Source organism: Oryctolagus cuniculus, chromosome 14 (genome assembly GCF_964237555.1).
Source record: "Oryctolagus cuniculus chromosome 14, mOryCun1.1, whole genome shotgun sequence".
Lineage (NCBI taxonomy): Eukaryota > Metazoa > Chordata > Mammalia > Lagomorpha > Leporidae > Oryctolagus > Oryctolagus cuniculus.
The window spans coordinates 63,376,969-63,391,068 of record NC_091445.1 but is presented as its reverse complement, the minus strand read 5'-3'; the positions used below and the strand labels follow the sequence as shown (position 1 = coordinate 63,391,068).

Genomic DNA, 14,100 nt, shown 5'->3' with positions numbered 1-14,100 from the left:
CTGAATCTGGAGTGGCCACTTCAGAATTGTCCCAAGTTGGGGTAATATAGCTGGAGGAATAAAGCCTTCAATCACAAAGAGAGGTCGAGGTGGCTCGTCACAGTATCTACTACAGATCCTAATAGAATCAGTCTTATGCATGCTAACACACCAGTTGACTTGTTATTACATACCATGTACAGTACATACCATGTTCCAAGTACCATAGGAGCTATCAAATTCTGTGCATTACCATAAATCCTTGCTATCAGGAAATTTAGAATTTAATTGAACAGAATAGATTAAAATGCATTGTTTTTCTTTTTTAACAATTTATTTATTTATTTGAAAGTCAGAGTTACACAGAGAGAGGAGAGGCAGAGAGAGAGAGACAGACAGACAGACAGAGGTGGGGGGGGGTCTTCCATCCGATGGTACGCTCCCCAATTGGCTGCAACGGCTGGAGCTCTGCTGATCCAAAGCCAGGAGCCAGGAGCTTCCTCCAGGTTTCCCATGTGGTTGCAGAGGCCCAAGGACTTGGGCCATCTTCCACTGCTTTCCCAGGCCATAGCAGAAAGCTGGATCGGAAGTGGAGCAGCCGAGTCTCAAACCGGTTCCCACACGGGATGCCAGCCCTTCAGGCCAGGGCATTAACCCACTGCAGCAGCACAGCACTGGCCCCTAAAATGAAATTGTTTTTCAAAAGAGGAAATTCAAATAGCCAACAAACACATGAAAAAAATGCTTAGGATCACTAGCCATTAGAGAAATGCAAATCAAAAACATAATGAGATTTCACTTTACTCCAGGTAGAATGTCTCTCATACAGAAATCAACAAACAACAAACAACAAATGCTAGTGAGGATATAGGGAAAAAGATACCCTAATCCACTGTTGGTGGGAATGTAAACTGGTGCAGCCACTGTGGAAGACAGTGTGGAGATACCTTAGAAACCTGAATATAGACCTACTGAATGATCTAGCCATTCCACTGCCGGGAATTTACCCAAACATAAAGAAGTCAGCATATGAAAGGGTGATCTGTATACCCATGTTTATTGCAGCTCAATTCACAATAGCTAAGATATGAAATGAATCCAGATGTGCATCAACTGATGACTGGATAAAGAAATGATTGTATATATACACTATGGAATATTACACAGTGGTAAAAAAATACATGAAATCCTGTCATTTGCAACAAAATAGATGTAACTGGAAACCATTATACTTATTGAAATAAGCCAATCCCCAAAACACAAATACCACATTTTCCCTGATCTGTGATAACTAATAGAGTACTTAAAAGGTAATCTATAGGAGTGAAATTGACACTTTTGAGGGGCAATGATTTTGAATAGCTCTTGTCTTGACTGTTGAGGAACAATTTTTTTTTCATACTATTTGTTGAACTCTTTACTTGGTGTAGGGTTAATCTTATGAGTATATAATCTTATGAGTATATATATGAAAATATATCTTTGTGAAATAAGAATGAGAATAGGAAAGGGAGGAAGAAGTAGGGTAGGAGTGAGGGTGGGAAGGAGAGTAGGGTGGGAAGAATCACTGTGTTCCTAAATTTGTATTTATGAAATGCCTGAAGCTTGTGTACCTTAAATACAATTTTTTAAAAAAAATCATGCAATAAAAACTTAAGATAACAAAGATATTACCAGAAGAAGTTAAGGTAATTAGAAATTATTTTAAAATCTCAACTTAGAGAGATGATTTAATTCTATGGAGCTTGGAACAGGAAAACTTGAGTCGTGTCTTTAGGGTTCCTAAGATATAAACAGTGGAGAGAAAGAAGGAAGTCATTCTGAGTAGCAAAGCATCAACAAAAGAACAGAAGGCAGAACGCAAGGCCTCTGGAATCCATATTTATAGAAATGGCCGTAGACCTTTTGGAGTACATCAGGACGGGGAGCCAGAGAAGGAAGGGAAGGAGGAGTGGAGGCCACCCCAGTCAGTCCAGATTTTCTGGCAGGCACAAAGGTGAAGGCAACAGCAAGGGTGGCTTTTAAGTTATCAATTTCTGATCAGAGCAGAGGCAACCCAGCCTGGGATCCACGGTGGCAGCAATGTCTACAGCAGCCTAGTTCTGCAGAGTTATTTTTGGAAGTCCAGCCTATGGCTATTGCTTCTGCATTCCCAGTGATTCTGTGAGCTTGAATCCCTTAATAGATACCTGCCTGCTTAAATTAGCTAAAACAAATTCTGTTGCCTACAACTAAGAACTCAAACAGTTGCACAGTTTCTGATTGAAAACACATCACAATTGCATAAGAAGGCATGACTAGTCTCACAGGTAAGAAAACCAACTGCGAAATTATTTCATTTGTTGAAGATTTTTCAGAACAAACGTAGCAGAGCACAGATTTGAAGCTAGGACTATCTCAGTCCAAGATCTGTGCCATGTGTGCATGATAACAATTTCCCAAAGGCAGAGATACGGATGACCCTCACTAATTCTCATCTAAGCACGTGTATCTTCAAATGTAATGGTTTCCACAGTGGGTCATAAACCGCTGCACTCAAACTCTGAACCAGAGTATGTAATAGTAGATGAGAATCATCCCAATGGAAGAGCAACACCAAAAAGTTGAAAGTTGCCTGAAATTCACATTAAAGACCAAAAAAAGGATGAGTCCCTGGAGGCAGTAGGCCAACCCAGTGTATAACCCCACTTTCTATGATTTTTACAAATTTAACAATCAACCTCAAAATAATCTCCATGGCCTCATAAATAAATTCAAGGTCACCATAGAAAGCAAGTTCCGCATTGCTCAAGCCATGCTGTTTCGTATATCAAATTTCAGCATCCTTTGAAGGTAAAGTTTTTCTCCACTAATAATGGAGGCAATTTAACCACCTGCCTCAGTGCTTTCAATTTTACTAGGTGGATTAATTAGGCAGTAGTCAAGATGATGTATTCTCAGGACCACCTGTCCATGCTTAATGTAGCATCTATGATAAGCTTAGAAAATAAATGATGCAATAAGACCACTATCCTCTCTTAAGCATAAGAAAACGTGAGCACTGCTGGTCTCTGGCTTAGAATTGTTCTCAACACAGTGCCCCCAGAACATCTCTGTCAACTGATGGAGTTGGTGACTTGAGTTAAAACCAGCTTGAAACCTTGATCGATAGGTAGGGTACCAAGAGGACTCATAGTCAATGAGTCTCAGTGCAGCCATTTTATGCCAATCTCAACTGAAAGTCTGCCAAGGAATGACTTACGTTCCAGGGGAAAGAGAACTTATCCTCTAACCTCACACTTGAAACCTGACTTCACACCTGTTTAAAACACTTCATGGCTTCTCTCCATTTGTAGAATGTTCATCTTGATTTTCCTTTGCATTCTCAATTCCATCTTTAAAAAAGCTGACGAATGCTGCATGGGCTCCCAGTTGTCTCCCAAGAGGAGCCTCATGCTTTTTAAACAGCTTTGCTTTGTGACCAGACCTACAGGCAGACTGCATACTTCAGTGCACTGACAGCTAAGTCATGTCTTTTGTCCCAGGCACACAGATATAGCAGGGTAGGAAAAGTTCACACTGAATGCTCACATTTCAAAATGTAAATAAATGGCTCATACCAGAGGCCCAGCGCACTTAAGTTGGGAAGATAAAACTTCCCAAAGAAAGGAGTGACCGACCCAAAGAGGACTTTTCAGGGATCGCTGCAAGACTGTTGCTATGATGGCTGCACCTGGTGGGCTGAGGGAGGCAGATCTACTACCGGCAGGAGACCAGATATCCTGCCCGAGTAGGACTTGTCAACATTCTCACTCTCTGCTCCTTCCTAAAATACATTACATATAAATACATATATCCATTTCTTTTCCCTACTGAGCCCTATGTCTACCTTGCTTTTTCTTTCTTTCATCCTTTTCTCTTTTCCTTATTTTTCTTCCTGCTTCTTACTCCTCCTGCTTTTTATCACAGTTCTGAGCTCTGTGACTTTTAGATTTTTTTTTCTACTTTGAACCTTTTTTATTTTCTTCCAGTTGTCCAAAGAACTTTCGCAGCTGGTCCCATCTGTCTCTGCTAAATGACCTTCTAACTCCTTAACTATATTCATTTCCTCTCTGATCCTACCTGCCTTTAATAGGCTGGGTCCTACAATCTCCATGTCCTAAATGCCACCAACAAATCAGAGTTTTGGAAGAGGGGAAACCAGGAGTTCTGTATCCTATCACCCACTTGCCACAGATAAATGATTCACTCATGAGTTACTGCCACCTACCCTTTTCCCACAGTTACCTGATTTTTTAAATTTTACCTGCTGAAACTTACTTAACTCATTGCAAAATTCTCATAATTTTACAACCCAAGTGTGTTCACTATAGAAAAATTAGTAACAACAGGTAGTAGAAAGACTAAGATTGTAAATCATCTACAATTCCACTCTTCAGAGGATAATCCTGTTTCATGGTTGATTCGCTCAACATCATTTTTAAGATTCAAAGATGAATGATAAAGACATTGTCCCTGCTCTTCCAGAGTTTACATCCAATGTAAAAGAAAATTAAATAAGCAAATAAAATATAGCATATTAAGAAAGACAGACAAGAATCAATAGAAGAGAGGGGAAATGATTTCAGGAAATCCTCATGGAGAAAATATCATCCTGAATAGTAAGAACTGGCCAGGCACAAAACAGGAAAAGGGAACAGCTCATGGTAAGTCCTTAAAGCGAGAGAGAACCTGGCACATTCAAAGAACTAAAGAGTTCAATATGGCTTGGACAATGGTGTTCAAAAGCAAGAGACAATGGCAATCAACAGGCTAGGAGGGCTGAGCACATAAGGCCATAAAAGGCACATGAAGAAATTTCCAAAAAGGCAAGAGGAGAATTGGAGGATGTTAAGGAAGGAGTATGTTAAGCCAGTATGATCAGATTTTCCCTTTTAATAGAAGTACAGGCCTAACAGACAGAACCACAGTATGCCGTAAGCACCACATATATAATTAGGACTTAAACCCAAAAAGAAAGGAAAGAAGGAAGAGAGGGAGATGGGAGGGGAGATGAATGAGGGAGAGAGACAGGAAGAGAAGAAAAATGTAGATGCAAACAGGAGAGCCAGGATAGAATCTTAGGCAGTATAGTCCTAGAAGTGTTAGCCAGGACCATCAGGCAAAAAAAAAAAAAAAAAAAAAAAAAAGAAATTAAAGGGATACAAATGGGAAAGGAGGAAGTTAAACTATCCTTATTTGCAGATGACATGATACTATATATAGGTGACCCAATAAATTTCTATAAGAGACTATTGGAACTCATAGAAGAGTTTGGTAAAGTAGCAGGATACAAAGTCAATGCTCAGAAATCAACAGCCTCTGTATACACAGATAATGCCATGGCCGAGGAAGAACTTCTAAGATCAATCCCATTCACAATAGCCACAAAAATAATAAAGTACCTTGGAATAAATTTAACCAAGCATGTCAAAGACCTCTATGATGAAAATTACAAAACACTAAAGAAAGAAATAGAAGACACAAAAAAATGGAAAAACCTGCCATGCTCATGGATTGGAAGATTCAATATCATCAAAATGTGCATTCTCCCAAAAGCAATTTACAAGTTTAATGCAATACCAATCAAAATACCAAAGTCATTCTTCAAAGACCTAGAAAAAACGATGCTGAAATTCATATGGAGAAACAGGAGACCGAGAATAGCTAAAGCAATCCTTTATAATAAAAACAAAGCTGGAGGCATCACAATTCCAGACTTCAAGACATACTACAGGGCAGTTATAATCAAAACAGCCTGGTACTGGTACAAAAACAGATGGATAGACCAATGGAACAGAATAGAAACATTGGAGATCAATCCAAACATCTATAACCAACTCATATTCGACAAAGGACCTAAAACCAACCCCTGGAACAAGGACAGCCTCTTCAACAAATGGTGCTGGGAAAACTGGATGTCCACATGTTGAAGTATGAAGCAAGACCCCTACCTTACACCTTATACAAAAATCCACTCAACATGGATCAAAGAACTAGAGATGTGCCACGACACCATGAAACTAATTGAGAGCATAGGGGAAACCCTCCAAGATATTGGAACAGGCGAAGAATTCCTGGAGAAGACCCCAGAGGCAGGGGTAATCAAAGATAAAATAAATGGGATTACCTCAAATTGAAAAGTTTCTTTACAGCAAAGGAAAGAGTCAGGAAAGTGAACAGGCAACCAACAGAATGGGAGATGTTATTTGAAAACTACACAACAGATAAAGTATTAACAACTAGAATCTATAAAATGATCAAGAAACACCACAGAATCAAAACAAACAACCCAATAAAAAGATGGGCCAAGGACCTTAACAGACATTTTTCGAAAGAGGAAATCCAAATGGCCAAAAAACACATGAAAAAATGCTCAGGATCCCTAGCCATCAGGGAAATGCAGATCAAAAACACAATGAGGTTTCACCTCACTCCGGTTAGACTGGCTTACATACAGAAATCAACCAACAACAGATGCTGGCGAGGATGTGGGGAAAAAGGGACACTAATCCATTGTTGGTGGGAATGCAAACTGGTAAAGCCACTATGGAAGACAGTTTGGAGAGTTCTCAGAAACCTGAATGTAGCACTACCACAGGACCCAGCCATCCCACTCCTTGGAATTTACCCAAATGGAATTAAAGCGGAGAAAAAAAGAGCCATTTGCACTTCAATATTTGTTGCAGCTCAATTCACGATAGCTAAGACATGGAAGCAACCTAAATGTCCATCAACGGATGACTGGATAAAGAAATTATGGGACATGTACTCTAGAGAATAGTATACAGCAGTAAAAAAAAACAATGAAATCCAGGCATTTACAACAAAACAGAGGAAGCTAGAAAATATCATGCTGAGTGAAATAAGCCAGTCCAAAAGGGACAAATATCATATGTTCTCCCTGATCAATGACAACTAAACAAGCATCTAAAATGATACCCATTGAAGTGAAATGGACACTGTGAGAGACAATGACATGATCAGCCCTTGTCTAGACTGTTGAGGAACAACTTACTATTTTATTCCTTTTAGTATTTTTTGTTGTTGTTGTTGCTCAGTTTGTTCTACTTAATACCACTGGTTGAACTCTGTAATCAATACACAATCATTCTTAGGCGTTTAAAAATTAACAGAAAAGTGATCTCTGTTAAACATAGGAGTGGGAATAAGAGAGGGAGGAGATATATAACTTGGCACAGGCTCACTCAGACTTACCTCCAGTGGTGGAACTAGAAATGTGCCAGGGGATTTCAACTCAATCTTATCAAGGAGACATGTACCAATGCCAGCACACTTGGTAAAGTGATAAGTATAAGTACACAACCGATCAAAAAAGATAGGGTAAGTGTAGAAAAGATTTTACAAACAAGACCAGTGTAAGCAAATAATGAAGGATAGAATTAAAAGGGAGAGAATGATCCTGCGGGGGAAGCAGGACACACAGCAGACTCATAGAATGGCAAATGCCCAAAACAGCACTCTGGCCTCAGAATCATCCCTTGGGGCATTCAGATCTGGCTAAAAGGCCCATGAGAGTCTCACAGGCATGGAAAGCCATGACATGGTAGCAAAAACAATCTAAATGAAAGATCCTGGTGAACAAGACCCCAGCAGAAGGAACAGGCCATCAAGGAGGGAGGCACCTTTCTCTGAAGGGAGGAAGGAACCTCCACTGTGATATGGCCTTGACTAAACAAGTTCAGAGTTGGTGAACTCAAGGGACTTCCATAGCCTAGACAGCTCATGGCAAGAGCCTTGGGTGATTGCTGACGCCATAAGTAAGAGTGCCAATTGTTAAATCTACAACAGGAGTCACTGGGTACAGGCTCCCCACGTAGGATCTCTGTCCTTTATGCATTTTACTATGAAACTTAAAAACAACACTACTAGTCGAACAATACCCTATACCTTGTGCAGTTGTGTGCGGGCAGCCTGTTGAAATCCTTGCTTAGTGTATACTAAGTTGATCATCTGTATATGAAGGTAATTGAAAATGAAATTCGATGAAGGACGGGATGGGAGAGGGTGTGGGAGAGGGGAGGGCCGCGGGACGGAGGGAGCCACAACAATACAAAAGTTTCACTTTGTAAATTCACATTTATTGAATAATAAAAAGAAAAAAAAGAATCTTAGGCAGTCAACTGCACTTTGTTCTCTCTTAGGACATCTGTTACAATCTTTATTGAGTCCTAACCATTCTGGATGCTCCATCAGAAAATGCAGGCAAACATCTTCTGCACAGGAACTCTCCGTTTTCCTTGCTGTGATGGAATTAGCCCTTAGCCCGGGACTTGGAGAACGACTGGGAACAAGGTAAGCTGGAACTGCAGTGAGTGTGGAAAAGCTCGCTAGCAGGACCTCCACAAGCATTCTGAACACCCAGGACCAGAAATGGCGATGTGACATTACCCAGGGTCCTGTTCAGACTATCTCCAAATCTCAGATGATTACTCAACCTTATGCTTTCATTTGTCTCCACAGCCCTTATCACAGTGTGCTTTCAAATATTATTGTTGTTGCAAGTTGGTCCAGATCCTCAATGACTTTATGATTTCCCCTCTCCAGATTCTATCTTTTCTGTCATTCACTGACACCAGGACAACTTGCTCATTAAAGCAAAGCAATCGGTTTAATTGTCTGGACTTGAGCCTAGAGATTAGCCAACTATTTCTTAAACTTTTTTTTAATAGTAACAGTAAAACGAGTATACTTCATGCTGATATCTAGAATAAACATAAATGTCTATATAATTGAAACAAATGTTTGAACAATAGTTGCACACTCACACACATTGCACAGCTTGTGACACTGACTTCCATTTATTTTCAATCCTGTTCTATTCTATTTATTATACTATATTCGACTTTGAATTGATAGAACCACTCTAGCAAACTCTTTGGCAGGATTTTCTAAAGGTGAACATAGCATATAATTTGACCCAGCAATTTCACTCTTTGGCTTATACTCAAGATAAATGAGTGCACGTGTCTATCACTGAACTTGTGAAAGAATGCTTTATAGAAGCAATATGAACAGAAGCAATGTTCAAAGACCAAGTGTTAGAAACCACCCAAAGGCTCATCAACAGCAGAGTGGATAAAAGTTGGTATATTCCCATGATGGAGTACTAGAATTAGCTGCAATAATATGGATGAATCCTACATATCATGTTAGACACTAAAGAGTTAATATTAGGGGCACAGCACTCTGGCATAGCAAGTTAAGCCACTGCCTGTGGTGCTGGCATCCCATGTGGGCTCCTGTTTAAGTCCCAGCTGCTCCACTTCTGATCCAGCTCCCTGTTAATGCTTCAGGACAAACAGCAGAGGATGGCCCAAGTGCTTGGGCCCCTGGACCCACACAGGAAACCTGAAATAAATTCCTGGTTCCTGGCTTCAGCCTGGCCCACCCCAGCCATTGTAGCCATTTGGGGAGTGAACCAGCAGACAGAAGATCTCTCGCTAACTCACCCTTTATCTCTCTCTCTCTCATTCTCATTCTCACTCTCTGTAACTCTGCCTTTCAAATAAATAAAAATAAATATTTTTAAAAAGAGTTTATATTATGAGTCTATGTATATAATATGCAAAAGCATCCAAAACTATTACATCCAGCTACAAGTCAGACCAGTGAGTGGCTTACCTTTGTTACCTTTGGAGTAGTGATTTGAAAGAGTCAAGAGGAGAGTACCTGTGGCGCAGTGAGCGAGGCTGATGCTCACAATACCAGCATCCCATTAACAGCACCAGTTACACTCCTGGCTGCTCTGCTTCCAATCCAGATCCCTGCTAATGTACCTGGGAAAGCAGCAGAAGATGGTCCAGGTACTTGGGCCCCTGCACCCATGTGGGAAACACAGATGGAGCTCCAGACTCCTCCATCTGGGGAGTGGACCAGCAGATGGGAAGATCGATCTCTCCCTCTTTCTCCCTCCCTCCCTCCCTCTTTTTCTCCCTCCCTCAATCACTCTGCATTTCAAATAAATAAAAATCTTTTCCAAAGAGCCACCAGAAGGATTTCCAAGAAACTGGTGCCTCTTGAGCTGAGTTCTGGTTGTCTGAATGTGTTCAATTTGTGCAAACCCATCAAGCACAATGCACAGTTTTCCGTAGCTGCATTATCCAGTCACATACCAAACAACGATGTTTCAGTCAACAGCAGACCTCATATATCGATGATGGTCTCATCAGATTATATTATCTAGCAAAGTCATATTAGTCTGTCAATTCCATCTTAGTCTGTGTACCTACTCTCTAATAGTTGCATAATGACAAAATTGCCTACTGGTGCATTTCTCAGAATATATCCCCACAGTTAAGTGATGCATCACTGTACTTCAATAAAACATTAAGAAAAAAATACTGGTCATGGGCCACTAAGTTAGATTCTCCTACTTTTTAATTACTAGTAACCTAAAACTTAAAATATGCTACATTAATTACTAAAAATGCCAAGGAAGGAAATGCTATGACCTATGACATACCAAATATTTAAAATTTACAACAAAGAAATAGAAAACTCAAAAAAGTTTTACTTATGAGCCATTAGGCAATCAAAATAAAGAGAATCCAGAAAAAAAAAAGGGGAACTAACACAAGAATATTCCATCCCTTCATATTTGATTTTAATAACTTTACAGCTGCTTTCAATTCAAATTTTATGGAATTTTTCATATTAATCTATACTTGCTGCCAATCACTGTGTTAAGAAACATACAGTTTTGAATATGCTTACCCGGCTTTTTCCATAGTGTCTAAATCACCAATCTCTTCTTATTGAAGTAGCTAGGAGCAGTTCACTGGTAAGGAAAATATCCGCAAAGCTTTGTTTTATGGCTGTGTGTTTTCAACAGGTCCTTCCCGTTGGAATCAGTTTTGCCCCTGTGGTGTTCTACCTATCACAAGTTCCTGAAAATCTCCAAATTGCTTCAGTGCATCCTGGAGGTAAGAGGAGATGCCACTGAGTCACGGCTGATCGCAATCAACATTTACACATTCAGAAATGAGCACAGTGCCTGGTATTTTAAAGAGACCCAGATGTATTTCTATTCATAACCATTATCTTTCCCCAGCAATGTATAGTTCACAAGCTACACTGCATATTATTTTTGTTTTTCAAACAGCAGATTGTCATACACATATAGAAGGCAGATGTCTTCCAGGATATTTCTTGGCTAACATCTTTATTCCATGATTCCATGAGAGTTTTCTTCAAATTGCACTAAGGGGTAAGATCTCCAAATGAAGGCAGTCCAGCTATCTTGGGAAACTGCTTTCCACTTGAGCTGACCATGTCCATTCATCAGGGCCCACAGAGGCTGTTGCTTGACCACTGTCCCCTCCGTGCAGCACTGTGGAACCTAGAAAGGTCGTTGGGGGCCTTATATCCTCTTCTGAAACCTAGATTGCATCAGTTTCCAAGAATGTCTGATTTTGTCAGACTGTCCAAAACGTCTGCCCAAGTCTCCCTTCTTCTTCACATCTGTCTAAACACAAGGGCAAGAGATATGTTGAGCAAGATGGGAAGCCAAGAGTTGGTGCTGGGTTCTGAGTGCACCTCCAGAGTTAATAGTGAGAAAGACATGAAACAAACTCAACCTGCTTTCTAACTAAGAAGAATTTAAATTTTCTGTCCACTAAAGGTACATTTGAAAAATGAAATCTTTCCATATGGCTCTATTTTCCTCCATACAAAAGGGTTAGCCTGATTTTACTTTAAAAAAAAATAGAGCTCTATGTACATACTGCTGACATATACACGAAAGTCATCTGGAAAAAATACAAGCTACTATAACAAATGGCAAAGGCAGCCAGTCTCATTCTACCGGAACAAATAGAATGAAGGGGAGGTGTGCTTAGTTGACAGAGTGAATGAAGAAAATTGATCTCTTATTGCCCAATCTACCATACTTGAAGGTTAGGAAGTCCTGAATGTTGCATTTTTCACAAAGAGCAAACTTGAAATCTTCAGATGAACTTCTAACAGCCACGGGTGGAACTATTCACACCAGACTGAGTGTTTACATTAGCTATTCCTCCTTAGTTCTTGAGAGAAAGAAAATCCATCCTTCAGTGGAAAGGCACACTTTTAGACAATTTTGGATCTCAAACGGAGAGAATGAACATATTCCATAAAAAGAACACTTAGCTCCTAATGTTCAAGAGATCCTGCTGGACCCTCCCTTTTGTGAGTGTATGGTCATATCACAGTCCAGACGTTTAAGATTATAACAAACTTGTAATAGGACCATAACTCCATTTGGCATATAATAGAGCTGCAAACAAAAAAGTCCCATTTCCTCCAGTGATTTGCCACAGGACTGTATCTTCCCCCTATAATAAAGTCTAGTGGAATCTAGACACCATCTGAAAAGGGGGCAGGTAGGGACAAAAATGAGGGTTATCAAACCCTCTCTTTCATTTGCCATAGAATCAATCCCAAAAGAAAAAAAAAAAAAACAAGAAGCATTTAGAAGACTGAAGATCATATTTTCAAACATATAGGTTTCTTTTCCAATGTGTCTTTTTTTTTTCATTTTTGGCTAAGAATCAGAACCTTATTTTGGCTGTAATACAGGAAGCTTTTCACAGAGGACCTGGCTTGTACATGGTTTTTAAACAGACTTCAGGGGCTCATGTGCACAATCCCCAGCCTTGGCTCTTAATATCAGACTAATTCCATTTCCTTCCATTCACCACCAAATTCTGCCTCTCTCCATTGCCACCATTTCTTCTACTTTGTTGTGTCTTTTACTTCAGTAAACTCGACACTCTAGTAACTCAATCTCCTGTTCAGTGTCATGGTTGAATCAAATCACTGTCACTCAAAATATAACCCGAGGCTGGAACCACGGTATGGTTGAGTGATCAGGGCAAATATCCCCAAATCTGGAATTTCTGGATTTTCAGTCATTGAGCTATTAAGTGGCTTTAGACAATATCTTTCCTCTGCCTCAAGAGAACAGGTCAAATCCTGTTTGTGCTGACTGGGACCCCAGAGGGTCAGATACCACAGGCCAGGGGAATGCCACGTGCACCTGGGCCTCTCTGTGGGTTGGTATGGGAATTGTTTGTAATGGGATTTAAAAAGCAAATTGGTGACAACAGCACTGACCTCACAAAATGGAGGTGGAAATTTGCAAATACTGGGTGAGCTTAACAAATGTCACTTTCACACCAGGGTAGAAATTGAAAAAGACCAAAATGGAACCATGTTTAAAGATGTTTTACTCACGCAGTAAAAATAATCAGGTTTCCCAAAGAAAATCATTTCCATTCCCACCACTAGCTTGACTTAAACAAGTCTGAAGGCCAATAAAATCACAGAGCTGGTTTACAAGGGTTAGGAGAAATGAAGATTCGAATCCTCCTTAGGTTCAGAAGTTTAAAGGGAAAATCCCAAGAACAGGAAATGACAAATTGCAACGATCCTGACTGTGTGCATGTAGACACACACACACATATATATATGTTAATTCAAGACAAGAACCAGGACTAAGCACATTAGACAAATATTATTAGACAAATAGTAGAAACCTTTCTAAGGATGATGACAGGGAGACACCTGGAGAAGCAGGACTTGTTCATGAATCAGAAGTTACAGATACATGAACATACAACTGGTTGCAGCCAGCTAGCCTGCTGGACATTTGTTGTGCACAGTGAGAGCAGTGTTGAAAGGAACCCAGAGGAGTTGAAACTGGTGTTAGAAAACCATCTGACAAGATCCAGAGCTAAGGCGCCCTGCTCAGAGCTCAGAGCCCTTTGCCTAGCAAATTCCTTCCAAAGGAGAAAGAGGGCAAGCAGATGGCTCTCGGCGCAGTCCTATCACAGAGGAGAACTATCACTCCATACATCTTTGTGGAATTGCATTGTTGAAATAAGCCATACTCCGATGGAAAAGCTGGGAGTTTTCAAATTAGAAGAGCTGCAGAGCTGCCTTGATGAGTCGCACTGCTCGAGCGGAGAGTGGTCCGGGAAGGAAGAGACTCCAGGAGTAAAGTAAAAAGTCTCCCTTGCAACCGATAGTAAAATGAGAGGGAAAGCAGAGAGCAAGAGAGCAATCAAAAGCAAATGGATGTGGACCATTTAAGTAATTGGG

The 14,100-nt window shown here is 40.2% G+C and overlaps 1 long non-coding RNA gene across 1 annotated transcript in view; it reads right to left on the bottom strand.

The window, feature by feature from the left end:
• Nucleotides 1-294: 294 nt before the first annotated feature.
• Nucleotides 295-14,100, bottom strand: part of LOC138845182 (uncharacterized) — a 57,304-nt gene continuing 43,498 nt past the window's right edge. Inside the window, exons 2-3 of the long non-coding RNA XR_011382013.1 lie at nucleotides 10,735-10,937; nucleotides 295-660 (exon numbers count right to left, since the gene is read on the bottom strand). This is a non-coding gene — a long non-coding RNA (uncharacterized lncRNA). The remainder of the gene's footprint in view (nucleotides 661-10,734; nucleotides 10,938-14,100) is intronic.